This window comes from Mytilus edulis, chromosome 12, assembly GCF_963676685.1.
Source record: "Mytilus edulis chromosome 12, xbMytEdul2.2, whole genome shotgun sequence".
NCBI lineage: Eukaryota > Metazoa > Mollusca > Bivalvia > Mytilida > Mytilidae > Mytilus > Mytilus edulis.
In genome coordinates, this window is record NC_092355.1 from 37,105,014 (window position 1) to 37,118,341 (window position 13,328).

A 13,328-nucleotide genomic window follows, 5' to 3' on the forward strand; every position below is an offset into this window, starting at 1 on the left:
ACAAGCGAATTCCAGTTTAGCCCAGTCTATTATTTGATCGATTTTGGGTAAACGGAATAAAACACGGCTGAATACTATTTCAAAATTAGGTTTTTTTTTATAATTGATTAAAATACAAGTGAAATTTATAAATGCGTTTTAGATATTTAAACATTTCAATAAAGACTTTTATAGTTGCCCCCCCCCCCCCCCCCTTTTCAATCAATATGATCGTTGATAGATATATTATAGTGTCGAATATTAAAAAAAATAAGTTTCATCGACACTAATGTTCTTTTACAAAACTTTTGTAATATTTAGAATGAACTGAATTAGTTGTATTCTGAGTACTGTGGTAACTAGCTTCATATAGAAATGAGAAGTACTGCAAACGGCTGAAAAAGGGGGGAGGGGGGCTGACAATTTTAAATTATATTTGTAAAATTCAATATATTATTGCATCAGAGGTGGATCTAGAGCTTAAAGCGAGAGAAGTTATGGTGACTTCGGGAAACTTTTAATTAAGTAGTTATAATATATAAATGAGGAAATGTGGTGATGTTATTGCCACTGAGACAGCTATCCATCAGAGTTCTACTCCAAGGGTGACTCGGAAATAGAAATATGATCATCGCAGGTCTCCTTTCGACTATCAGTACTAAACTCTTGCCAAAGTGGGGCGTCCGTTTTGATGTACACATTCACGTAAAGCCGGAATCGGGACATTAAATCCGATGCCTCGTGTCAGAGAGAGTGCCACGCCCACTCTCGAAACGGTACTCTGAACCCGCTTGCAACAGCCCTTTGAGTGGTCCGTAGGTGGACTGTTGCAATGAAAAAATTCTGTGCCTATTCAATATAACACTCATTTATCAATGGCAGTCGAAATTTCGCAAACCTTCATCCCGGACAGACTCTTAATTGTAACATGATATATATTGTATGTATTGTTATTTTTTATTTTTTTCTCGTCCTGAACATGCATGAAATATTTGCCACTGTGTCACGGTTAAGCAACCATCAATCAATTAATCCATCCATCCAACAGAGTTAAAATGAAGTGGTAGTAAACAATTACTAGTAAAGGCCACCGTACACATGGTACGGCCTTGTATACAGAGTTGAAATGAAGTGGACTGGTAGTAAGCAATTATAGACCACTGTACATCCGCTATAAAAGGACCGACATAAAAAAAAATCATTCAAACGAGAAAACTAACGGCCTAATTTATGAAAACATTACGAAAAACAACTTACAGCACAACTTTAAAATTCACAGTTGCAACTTCAACTTAAAAGATCGATTAGAGGCACTAAAACAAAGACACCGAAAGATAAATTTTTAGTTCAGTCTAGGTGGCCGAGTAGTAGTCTAGAGCGTTGGACACAGTGCAGATGGAAGTGTTGTCCCGATTACCCAATAGTTCGAATCATGACCGGTGAAGAACAAAAAAAATGCTTTCGCAAATTTGCAGAATTAACATTGTTGTGTTGATATTTAAAGTAATTTTAAATATACATTTGTATAATGTGTTTTCAGCCAAGTACCACACTCACTTTTAATTCATTGAATGGATCTGTCGTAGAGTTGTCACGTCATGTAAGGAAGCTTTCACATCATGTAATGATGTTTTTACATCATGTAATGATGTTTTCACATCATACAAGGAAGTTTTCCCATCATATAATGATATTTTCACATCATGCAAGGAAGTTTTTACATCATGTAATTAAGTTTTTACATTATGTAAAGAGGTATTCACATCATGTAATGAAGTTTTCACACCATCGGTAATGAAGTTTTCATATCATGTCATGAAGTTTTCGCATCATGTTATGAAGTATTCACATCATATTATGAAGTTTTCACATCACGTAATGAGGTTTTTGCATCACGTAATGAAGTTTTCGCATCATGTAATGAAGTTTTCAGGTCACGTAATGAAGTTTTCACATCACGTAATGAAGTTTTCACATCACGTAATGAAGTTTTTGCATCACGTAATGAAGTTTTCGCATCATGTAATGAAGTTTTCAGGTCACGTAATGAAGTTTTCACATCACGTAATGAAGTTTTCACATCATGTAATGAAGTATTCATATATTCTAATGAAGTAACCACATCATGGAATGAAGTTTTCACATCGTATAATGAAGTATTAACATGCTCTAATGAAGTAACTACATCGCGTAATGAAGTTTACACATCATGTAATGAAGTTTACACATCATGTAATGAAGTTTACACATCATGTAATGAAGTTTTCACATCATGTAATGGAGAATTCATTCCATGTTATAGTGTTTTGAATTGACGTAAGCAACATTGACATACTGCCATTGTGTTTTTTCTTATAAGGCAGGTTATGACGTTCCAGACGTTGTCATCATTGTCGGTGTTACCTACTGCAACAAGAAGGTACTGACAATTTTGATATATATCTGCCTAACAAATGCATAATGTTACTTTGGTCCATCCTCACGATGTCTGTATTTTCCAACTCGATCATTCAATATCCCCGGTTCTGTATTGACGTTTAAGATTGACTAGTATAACATTTTGCCTGTTACATGGAATATCCGTTCCCATGGCCAGATGACAGCACGTGAGTACCTAATGTCGGAACTCTTCCCAATCCCGCCCCCTTTTTTCCCGAATGTGACCTACCGATTTAGATTCTTAATCATTACCGGGTCTGTACTTACATTGACAACACGACGGGTGCCACGTGTGCAGTCGGATCTGTTTACCCTTACAGAGCAACTGACATCACACCCGGTTTTTTGGTAAGGTTCTTATAATTTTGCTCAGTTTTGAGTTTTCTATGTTGTGTTTAGAGTACAATTGTTTGTCTGTTTGTCTGTTTGTCTGTTTTTCTATTGGTCTTTTTCTTTTTTTATAGCAAAGGCGTAGTCAGTTTGTTTTTGACTTATGAGTTTGAATGTCCATGTAGTATCTTTCGCATCTCTCGGATATGATTTTCATTCGGCCTTGATTTCGTTATCCTCATATAAGACGAACACGCAAGTTGCGATAGATCAGATTTTAATCAAGTTGAAATAAGATTTTTATTTTCAACATTTTTACTCTACATTTTAAAACTGTGTCATTTTCTATTTTGCTATAGACCCTTTATATGTGGTTAAAATGTCTATCCTATTGGTATCGTATCTTGCTCATACCAAGGATATAATATAGTATAAGTCCATATGTTCTTAATAGATACTGAAACGATGGCAAAATTGACGCATCTGCCACTGTGACTCGAAAATCAAAATACTTTAATCATCGGTTAATTAATCCTATTTTAACTTAATGAAACGCACTGACTGAGGCAATTATGGTGTTTTCTTCCATCTTTGATTGTAAAAATGCAGAATGCAGAATACAACGTAACCTTGATAGAAATTTAATGAAAATTGCATAAAGGCAGAAAACATCCGGGCTAGAAATTTAACGAAATGTGCAAAGGAGCAGGTATTTCGGCCTCAAATTTCAGGTTCATCTAACGAAAGATTTTGAACACTTTTTAAACACTTAAGTGTCTATTTCAATTGATTCGATTAGTTTATGTGAAAGATTTTAACTGAAAATGTTATGCATTATCAGCAAATCGTGACAACTTTCATTTCAATATTATGAATGAACACGAATGCGGCCACTTTCATTTAAGACGAAAAATTTAGCACTGAATGATGCTAGTACCCGATATACGTGCATTGTATTGTCAAAAAACAGCCCATATTTATGTAGCAGAAGCATTCTTCTTTCCAATAAATAGCTAAACGATTACATTTTCACGATTTTGTAAAACTGCTATATTTTGGGGCTAACTCCTTTCGAGAGTAGAATGTCATTAGGAGATAACTCAGATAACATGCCTTGTACACAGTAATATGTGATGAATTTACCCACTGTGTTTTCCCCCTACATTCTATTTTCTGAAAGAACACTATCAAGAGAGTATCTACTTATATTTTTCTGAAAATACGAGAATGATCAAAAGGTTTTGTTTCAAGTCTTTTTAACACATATAATTGGGTTTACCTTATATTAGTCTGAGCTATACAAAATTATCAATTTTGCGCCACCTGCAGCTTAAAAAAAGTTCCGTGACCGATAATTCTTATTATATTTTAGAAAAAGCATACAAACCACATTTTCGCAAATTATTTAAAAATTCTATCGATTTTAATTTAGACCCTCCAACTACCGTAAGTAAGAAACATCGTTTTAGTAGCGGTGACAATTTAACAATTCATTATTGCGAACGTTAAATCAGTAATTGAGGCCCAAAGTTCCTGTGATCAATGTATGACCCTCATGCATGTAATTTAGGTCACATTGTATAATAATAGATAATATCAAATTTGCCGTTATAGACATTCTTACAAGTCTGCATGTACAACTAACAGAGCAAGGACGTATTATACTATGCTATCTAAGGTGTGCGTCCTTGAGACGAATATGTCCGAGACATATTAGGTCATATTAAAACATTGAATATTTTGTAGACACAGTTTTGTCTCTGCTTTTAAGGGAGCTAGCTACGTTTTGATTTCTAGTAAGGGAGAGGGGGAGGCTAGGATGAAATTTGAAAAAAATAGGCAGGAGTGAGTGAGTGAGTGTTGGTTGCTTTACGCCGCATTAGCACAAAAAGGCTATATCGCGGCGAGAGCTAATTCGAATATTTTTACAATTTAAAGCATATTTTTAAAATAAGACAAAAAGTCCTTCAATATACTAAAATTCTAAAATAGGCAGGACAGGAGTTTTGAGTAAAAAAAGGCAGAATGAGACACAATTTTGACACAATGCTCTGGCAGTCTCGGAATACATGTTATGAAAAATATACCTTCATGACTAACTTATTTAGATAATTACAATTTGAAATGATTTTGATAAAACAGAATTGGATTTCAGGGGGGGGGGGGCTTATATGAAAATTTGAACAAAGGCACTTTGTTAAAGAAAAAGGCAGAATGACAATAAAAAATTTAAAAAATCCCCAAAACTTTTTAACTGGGCCTTAAAATTAGTGGTTAATATATGTATATACCTATGTATACCAATAATAGAACCAAACATGTTGCATGTACATGTATATTGACTTCTGCTTTTAATTTAATTCAGTCATTCATTTCTAGTATAGAAAACACATGCATGAAGCTTTTGTTCAAATACTATGGACGAGTAGTAACATATAGGCTACAAATGTATATCGACGGGTTGTAGATATTCCAATGGTCACTTATTGCGCCCCTTTAACTTGTTTTTGTACTGCTCTGAATCACATGTTATGACAAAACTCCATTAAGACCCGTCTAAGTTGCATTTAATTGATAAATTCAACAACACTTATCGTTATCTTGATAATTTTTCGTTAAATAATCAAGAATGGTCGTCAATCGGCATTTCTCGAGTGAATCCGCTACTATCCTGCTACAGAATTAAAGAGGAACCGAATCGACCGGGTTTAGACGACTGAAATTGTCGGATGACGAATTTTTAATGCCCGCGCTGTAACAGAGGGGGATTAAGTTTTACCCTTGTCTGTCCGTCCATGTGTACGTCCGTACGTTCCGAAGTTGGTTTTCGTTCTCAAACCTTATAGTTGTCTCATTCAAATGTTATGAAACTTGTGATCACACAAATTAATGCTTATTATTGTTATGCTCCTTTAAAAGGGAAAGAAATTCTGATTTTTTTTAATTTCCGTTCTCTTATCTACTTAGGTTTGCCTTAAACAAATGTTATAAAACTTATACACAATGCTTAATTGTTACCACAATACACAGTTCAAGTTTGAATTTTGGTGGCGTCACTTTTAACATTCTATAGAGTTATATGCCCCTGTAAAAATGGAAAAAATGCAGATTTTTGTTTGTTTCCATACTCTAACCAAATGTTATGAAACTTCTACACAAAGCTTATTACCACAAAACTCAGATCAACTGCATGGGTCATTTTCAAAAAATGTCGAATTTTGATATTGAAAAATTTATTAAAAGTTACTTATTCAAACAACCCTCTACATAAGCAAATCAAAATAAACAGTACTTTAAGAACAACATATTAAAAGATGCAATCTTATCTTGAAACATTTTTTGATCGGTGGTACAATAATATATTTTGTCTATCCTGTTACCATTTTCAAAAGAAATTTTTGGTTATTATGAAAAGGTTTAGATAAAATGTTAAGCTTGTTTTACGTTACCAATTAGATGGTTTTCAAGAGAATAAACTTCTATATATATTCATTCTGTAAAATAATAGATTATTTGCCAATTTTCTAGGTTGTACTGAAAAATGGCTCTAAAAATTGGTTTTCAAAGGTTGTAAAAATTACTACCAGTAATGCATGTCTAAGATAGCAATTTATATTGTTCGGCCTTTTTTCACCCTTTCAAATAAACCCAACATCAAGTAAATCCGTCATAAGTTAATTTACTTTTCTCTTTATTTCGTTGGTAACAGGAACGTACGTTTCTGATATATCACTATATAAAAAAGTCTATCCTGTTACCCTTTTGTCTATCCTGTTACCGATATCAGTATTGCACCTGCAAATGCTTATTTGGGAAGATTAAGACGTTATAACCTTTAGATGAGTTCAAACAATGAAATATTTCATTCGTTTTCCACCTACATGTTAAGATAAAAAAATTAACGACGTTTTTGTCTATAATTGCTATAACCATAGCAACCACAGTAACAGGATAGACATAACAGGATAGACAAATTTCTTCGTTTTTGATTGCTGTTGTGAAATAACTACTCCCTTTGATGAAGTGATTATGGTTTTCTATTGTGAATTTGGTGTCAAACACGTTATTGCACTTTTTACAACCATACTGTTAGTGTAATTAATCAAAATGGTTGGTAACAGCATAGACATGAAAAAAAGTACGCTCTATTTTTTTCACTAAATGTCTTGAAATTTCTTTTCTGTACACTGTCGTTCAAGAAACGAGGCGTTTTAAATATAACTAGAACACACCCGCGAAATCGCGGGCATTCAGAGCGTAGTTTAAAGTATGTAAAGTGTTGTTGGAAGAATTTTGTGAAATATTGAATGACTGGAGAATTTCAGCAAAATTATCATAAATCATAGGTTATTGGGGACAGGAAAATGTTTTTTTTAATCCCTCCTCCTTTATTTCCAAAATTCCCAATGTGTGGTTTTCTATCAATTTCAATATGAATATACAAAGTCATTTAGTATGTTATGAACATTAAAGTAAGGAGCCTGTACTTCAGTGGTTGTCGTTTGTTTATATGCGTTACATATTTGTTTTTCGTTCATTTTTTGTACATAAATAAGGCCGCTTGTTTTCTCGTTTGAATTGTTTTACATTTTCATTTCGGTGCCTTTTAAAGCTGAGTATGCGGTATGGTCTTTGCTCGTTGTTAAAGGCCGTACGATGACCTATAGTTGTTAATTTCTGTGGTCTCTTGTGGATAGTTGTCAACATGGCAATCATACCACATCTTCTTTTTGTTGTAATCAATGCATTTTGTAAAAGATTTAATGACTGGAGAATTTCAGAAAAGGTATCAAAAGTGCACATGAATAATTTTAGCGCTCATCTGTATATTATGAACATTCACTATATAAATAAAGTGTATTTACTTTCAATTCTAAGTTTTCTAATCGATCCATGGTGGTCATTGATATAGTATACAGACCCTCTCTATTTAATAAACTCTGTGACCACCGTGGATAGTAAACTTGAAAATGATAGCAGATAGAATTCTGAAAATACACTTTATTCGTAGTATATGTATGTTCAAAGTATACAGAAAAACGCAAACCGGAAGTATAATCTGACTTAAAATTTTGTCCAATGACGGGACAATATCCGGATGCCCTTTTTCTCGATTTTCTCCCAAAATAACTCAATCTGAATAATCATATGAATAGATGACAAATGCGACTATGCACTGTACCTATAGGACACAGAGGCGTGTCGATTAATTTATTGTGGAGAGAAGAGAAGCGACACCCAAAATGAAGTCTTCTCGTTTAATAGTATAGAGGATTACTTTGCATTTTTGAAATCAACACTGACTGATTCAATATTCAAAGGGAGAATAATTTAACGACCGATTTAAGTAGCGGTAACAGGATAGACATGCATGAACCTCCTGTACGCTGATTGAATTTAGTTTGTAGATAATCTGTTACATATAATGATAAAGAAGCTGCGAATTTTCGTTAGAATTATAATTAACGTTCTTAAAAAGTCCCTTTTGCAGATATCAAGGCGATCAGAAAATCGGAAAAAAATCATTTGAAATGTGTTTTTCTGACAATGTACGCACACAAATACCCCCAAAATCGGACTTAAATGCAGTTTAATCTTATCAAAATAAATGTAAGGTGTGTTTATTATTAATGTTCTGAATCACAAATCCGACAAGCTTTCATTTAAACCATTACAACTGAAATTTCCATTACAAATACAAATTTTAGCATGGGTGTACTGAAAATTCGACATTTTTTGAAAATGACACAACTACGACTTCAGGTATCGAAAATTTCATCGTTCTTGAGTTATGTACGCTTATTACGTTGTATGCAAGCGGGGCATCATATATGTGTGCCATGAACACATTCCCCCATTTATTTTACAATCATCTTTGATAATCGTGTATAACCTTTGGCAATTTATCATGTGACGAATTCATGTATAACCTTTGGCAATTTATCATGTGGCGAATTCATGTATAACCTTTGGCAATTTATCATGTGACGAATTCATGTATAACCTTTGGCAATTTATCATGTGGCGAATTCATGTATAACCTTTGGCAATTTATCATGTGGCGAATTCATGTATAACCTTTGGCAATTTATCATGTGACGAATTCATGTATAACCTTTGGCAATTTATCATGTGGCGAATTCATTTATAACCTTTGGCAATTTATCATGTGGCGAATTCATGTATAACCTTTGGCAATTTATCATGTGGCGAATTCATGTATAACCTTTGGCAATTTATCATGTGGCGAATTCATGTATAACCTTTGGCAATTTATCATGTGACGAATTCATGTATAACCTTTGGCAATTTATCATGTGGCGAATTCATTTATAACCTTTGGCAATTTATCATGTGGCGAATTCATGTATAACCTTTGGCAATTTATCATGTGGCGAATTCATGTATAACCTTTGGCAATTTATCATGTGGCGAATTCATTTATAACCTTTGGCAATTTATCATGCGGCGAATTCAATGAACAATAAAAGTAGTGATAATACGGAAGCCGTAAGGGGACACACAAAACATTAGAAAATATTTTTTTTAATTCGAGATCACGATAAAACATTACCGTTTTACCGAGATCTCGATAAAAAAATATATCGTTATCTCGATAAAACGAAATTGTTATATCGAGATCTCGATAAAAAATATATCGTTATCTCGATAAAACGAAACTGTTATATCGAGATCTCGGATTATTAAATCGTTATCTCGGTTTAAGATATCGAGATCTCGATAAAAAATATATCGTTATCTGGAGAAAACGAAACTGTTATATCGAGATCTCGGATTATGATATCGTTATCTCAAGAAAACGAAACTTTAATATATCGTTATCTCGAGAAAACGAAACTGTTATATCGAGATCTCGGATTATTATATCGTTATCTCGAGAAAACGAAACTTTAATATATCGTTATCTCGAGAAAACGAAACTGTTATATTGAGATCTCGGATTATTATATCGTTATCTCGAGAAAACGAAACTGTTATATTGAGATCTCGGATTATTATATCGTTATCTCGGATTATTTAATCGAGATCTCGGATTGTTAGTTATCACGTGTTAACTGATTACAAAATGGCGGATCAAGAGGTGGCAGGCAACCCGGCGGAAGGAGTAAGTATGATTTGTGTGTTTCAAAGCTTGTTTGAATGACTGTTCACTCGATATGCATGATAAAGAAGCCCGGAAAGTTACTTCCAATATTTGATGTGATCAGGATGTTTCACTATTATAGGTGCATTCACATAGGAATATATGATACGGGTAAGAAATCTGTTTGGCAATATGTGAGTGAAGCAATTTCACAAATTCGTCAATTAGTCAATTTTTACAGTAAACAAACATGTCTTATGTAGAACTTGTACTGTTACACCACTGTCCTAGGTTAAGGGAGGGTTGGGATCCGGCTAACATGTTTAACCCCGCCACATTATGTATGTATGTGCCTGTCCCAAGTCAGGAGCCTGTAATTCAGTGGTTGTCGTTTGTTGTTGTGTTACATATAGAAAATAAGAGGTGGTATAATTGCCAATGAGACAACTATCCACAATTAACAACTATAGATCACCGTCCGGCCTTCAACAATGAGCAAATTCCATACCGCATACTCAGCTATAGAAGGCCCCGATATGACAATATAAAACATTTCAAACGAGAAAACTAACGACCTTATTTATATAAAAAATGAACGAAAAACAAATATGTAACACATTGTTAAAACAAACATATTTATTTTTCGTTCATTTATTATACATTAATTAGGGCCGAAGTTTTCTTGTTTGCATTGTTTTACATTTGTCATTTCGGGGCCTTTTACAACTGACTATGCGGTATGAGCTTTGCTCATTGTAAAAGGCCGTACGGTGACCTATAGTTGTTAATTTCTGTGTCATTTTTGGTCCCTTGTGGAGAGTTTTCTCATTGGGAAGCATACCACCTCTTCTTTTTTTTTTTATATGCGTATTTTGCGATGTACCTAAACTATTTCAGTCAAAAATATAGACCCTATATATAGTTATGAGATATGATATATAAAAACGATTTCCAAAAACTCTTGGTAAAAACGATATACATATAATAGCTTGAAAATTCTGAGACAAGTGCCTATGGTGAGTGTCAATTTTAATGTATTTATGGGTTCGTATATATATGGTATATGAGGCTAATAAAGTTATTTCTCTTTTAGTGTATTACTCAAATTCTTATTTTATTTCAATGTGTTTTGTTTTGTTTCGGTTATTAATTCGTTTCGTTACGTTTCGTTTTGTTTCATTTCTTGTTTTAATGGGACCCTAACATGCATGCATTTAATTATGCAAGCATGGTCTTGTATTGTTTATTTAAGTTTTGGGATGGTTAACTTTCTGTTAGTAAGACCCGTTACGGCCTGTCTTTGAAACTGGATAGGCAAATGCTCACATTAATCTGTCACGGCCGAAACAATGTGCTAATATGTCCTCCTCTACAGCATACCTTATGGTGATGCTCCTTATAGTAGGAGGTATTATACACATACAATAAGGTTCGTATCTTTCCCCTTTATTATACTTTCCATGAACTAGGTAAGACATGTTAGAATATAGCGTATTTTTCACCACTATTTTTGCAGAAGTTTGCAGTCACTTCGACACATTCAAGATGTTAAGTGATCAGGCGTTCGGGTCGATCCGGCCCACGTCGATCCGGCCCCACGTCTATCCGGCCCATATGTAAAGTCGATCCGGCCCCAATAAAAAATATATTTATAAGGAATAAAAATAAAGATATATATTAATTGTAAGTCATAAATGTTTCTGATTTCTTTTAATTATAATGTAAAAGGTGTACTGTGTACGGTAAAAAAAAAAAAGGCCTTTGAAAAATATTTTCTTTAGATGAGCATACAAAAAGGGTTCTGATCTTCTATCTACAATATACTAGAAGTAAAAAAAATATGAAAGTTTCACCTTAGTGAAAGATGATGATGTCGGAATCGTTATATTTTTGTGTTTCGCCAACTTGAAATGTCTTTGATTGTCTATGTAATGAAATAACTCAAGTGATATTTGCATGGATGGCACGGTTAACTATTCGATACATGGGTGTAAAATGGCAACTTCATTCCTCTTGTGTTTGTGTTACTTCCACTTTTTATCAAAATGTGGGATCTGCTTATTGATTTGTGCACAACCCGAAGACTAAATCTCCAGCCCGAGGTAGATAAATTGACTTTAAATGCGCAATGCATACTGCTATTACAAAAATTTCATGCTACTACAATCAACGGTTCAAGGTACTCAGATTAATTATCTTTAATATATTTTTTCCGGAATTGTTACTATTTTCGCGGAAAAGTAGTAAGGTATTTATTTCCGGAAACGTAGACTTTATTTTTGCGGAAACGTAGATTTTTTTTTTTGCGGAAACGTAAAACGCCGACTGTAATCCAATACGTCTTTTATCTTGTGTTATAACAAATAGCTACATACACAACGGTACAGGCCGATCCCCAAGCTGATACATACAAATTTTGTTTTTCTTTTTTAAAAGTTCTTAAAATTCTCAAATTGAGAAATGTTGTTAGATTTGCCTAGTCCTTTCTATAAAAGAGAAGACAGAATGCGTTTGTTTTTATATCACAATGGCTTTTCCTTGTGTATTATGGGACCAACATGTGCATTTAGTGTCATTGGTTTGTTATTTTCTTGCAATAAAGAATAATGGATACTCATATTACTTGTTTTTTTTATCTACACACAACTATTCAAAGTATTGTCAATTTTAAGTAAAAAATAAATTGACTATATTCGATATTACAGAAGAAAAACAAGTGTAACATGTGTTATAGAAGCCTCTGATGTTACCTGAAAAAAATACAATTAATTATTATTATATAAACACCAAACACCAAACAAAAGATCAAACTACAAAGACCTTGTTGATAACGTAACTTTAATTAATCAGGATTTGATTGAATTAAGTGATTACGATTGGCATTACCTTAGTTCACAATCATCAGACAATTATTGAATAAACAAACCAATTATAGACTAATGATTTGGTTAAAAAAGACATTAATGATGAGTTAAATTTTTACGGTTCCATTGGACTGTAAATATTTATTTAGCTACTCTGTGTGAGAAGTAAATAAAATAAAACTTGTCCAAATCATTATCCGGTCTTCATAGTTTATGTAAAGAACCTGGGTTAATTTGGTTATTATAACCAAATTAACCCAGGTTCTTTACATAAACTATGAAGACCGGATAATGATTTGGACAAGTATAAGCCAGCATTCTAGGAAGGGAAGTCTTAAAGAAATAATACCTAAATTATCATATTTATTTCATACCAAAATACACAATAAATATTCTAATATTATGTCAGGCCAATTAAAATTAATTGATAGATTTTCATCCCCGCCCGCCCCTCTGAAATCTTCCCCCCCCCCCGATTTTTTTTATTTTTGAAAAAATTACGATTTCCGGATTTTGTTCATTTCCGTTACCGGTAACCGTCGATAATTTCGTTTCATGCCTGTTTCAAATTTCGGTTTTCGTATTTCTTAGAGTATTCTTACCACAGGCGC

At 33.4% G+C, this 13,328-nt stretch overlaps 1 protein-coding gene across 1 annotated transcript in view; it reads left to right on the forward strand.

Annotated features, from left to right (window-relative positions):
* Positions 1 to 13,328, forward strand: part of LOC139498374 (5-hydroxytryptamine receptor-like) — a 219,679-nt gene that overhangs the window by 113,255 nt on the left and 93,096 nt on the right. The window lies entirely within an intron of this gene.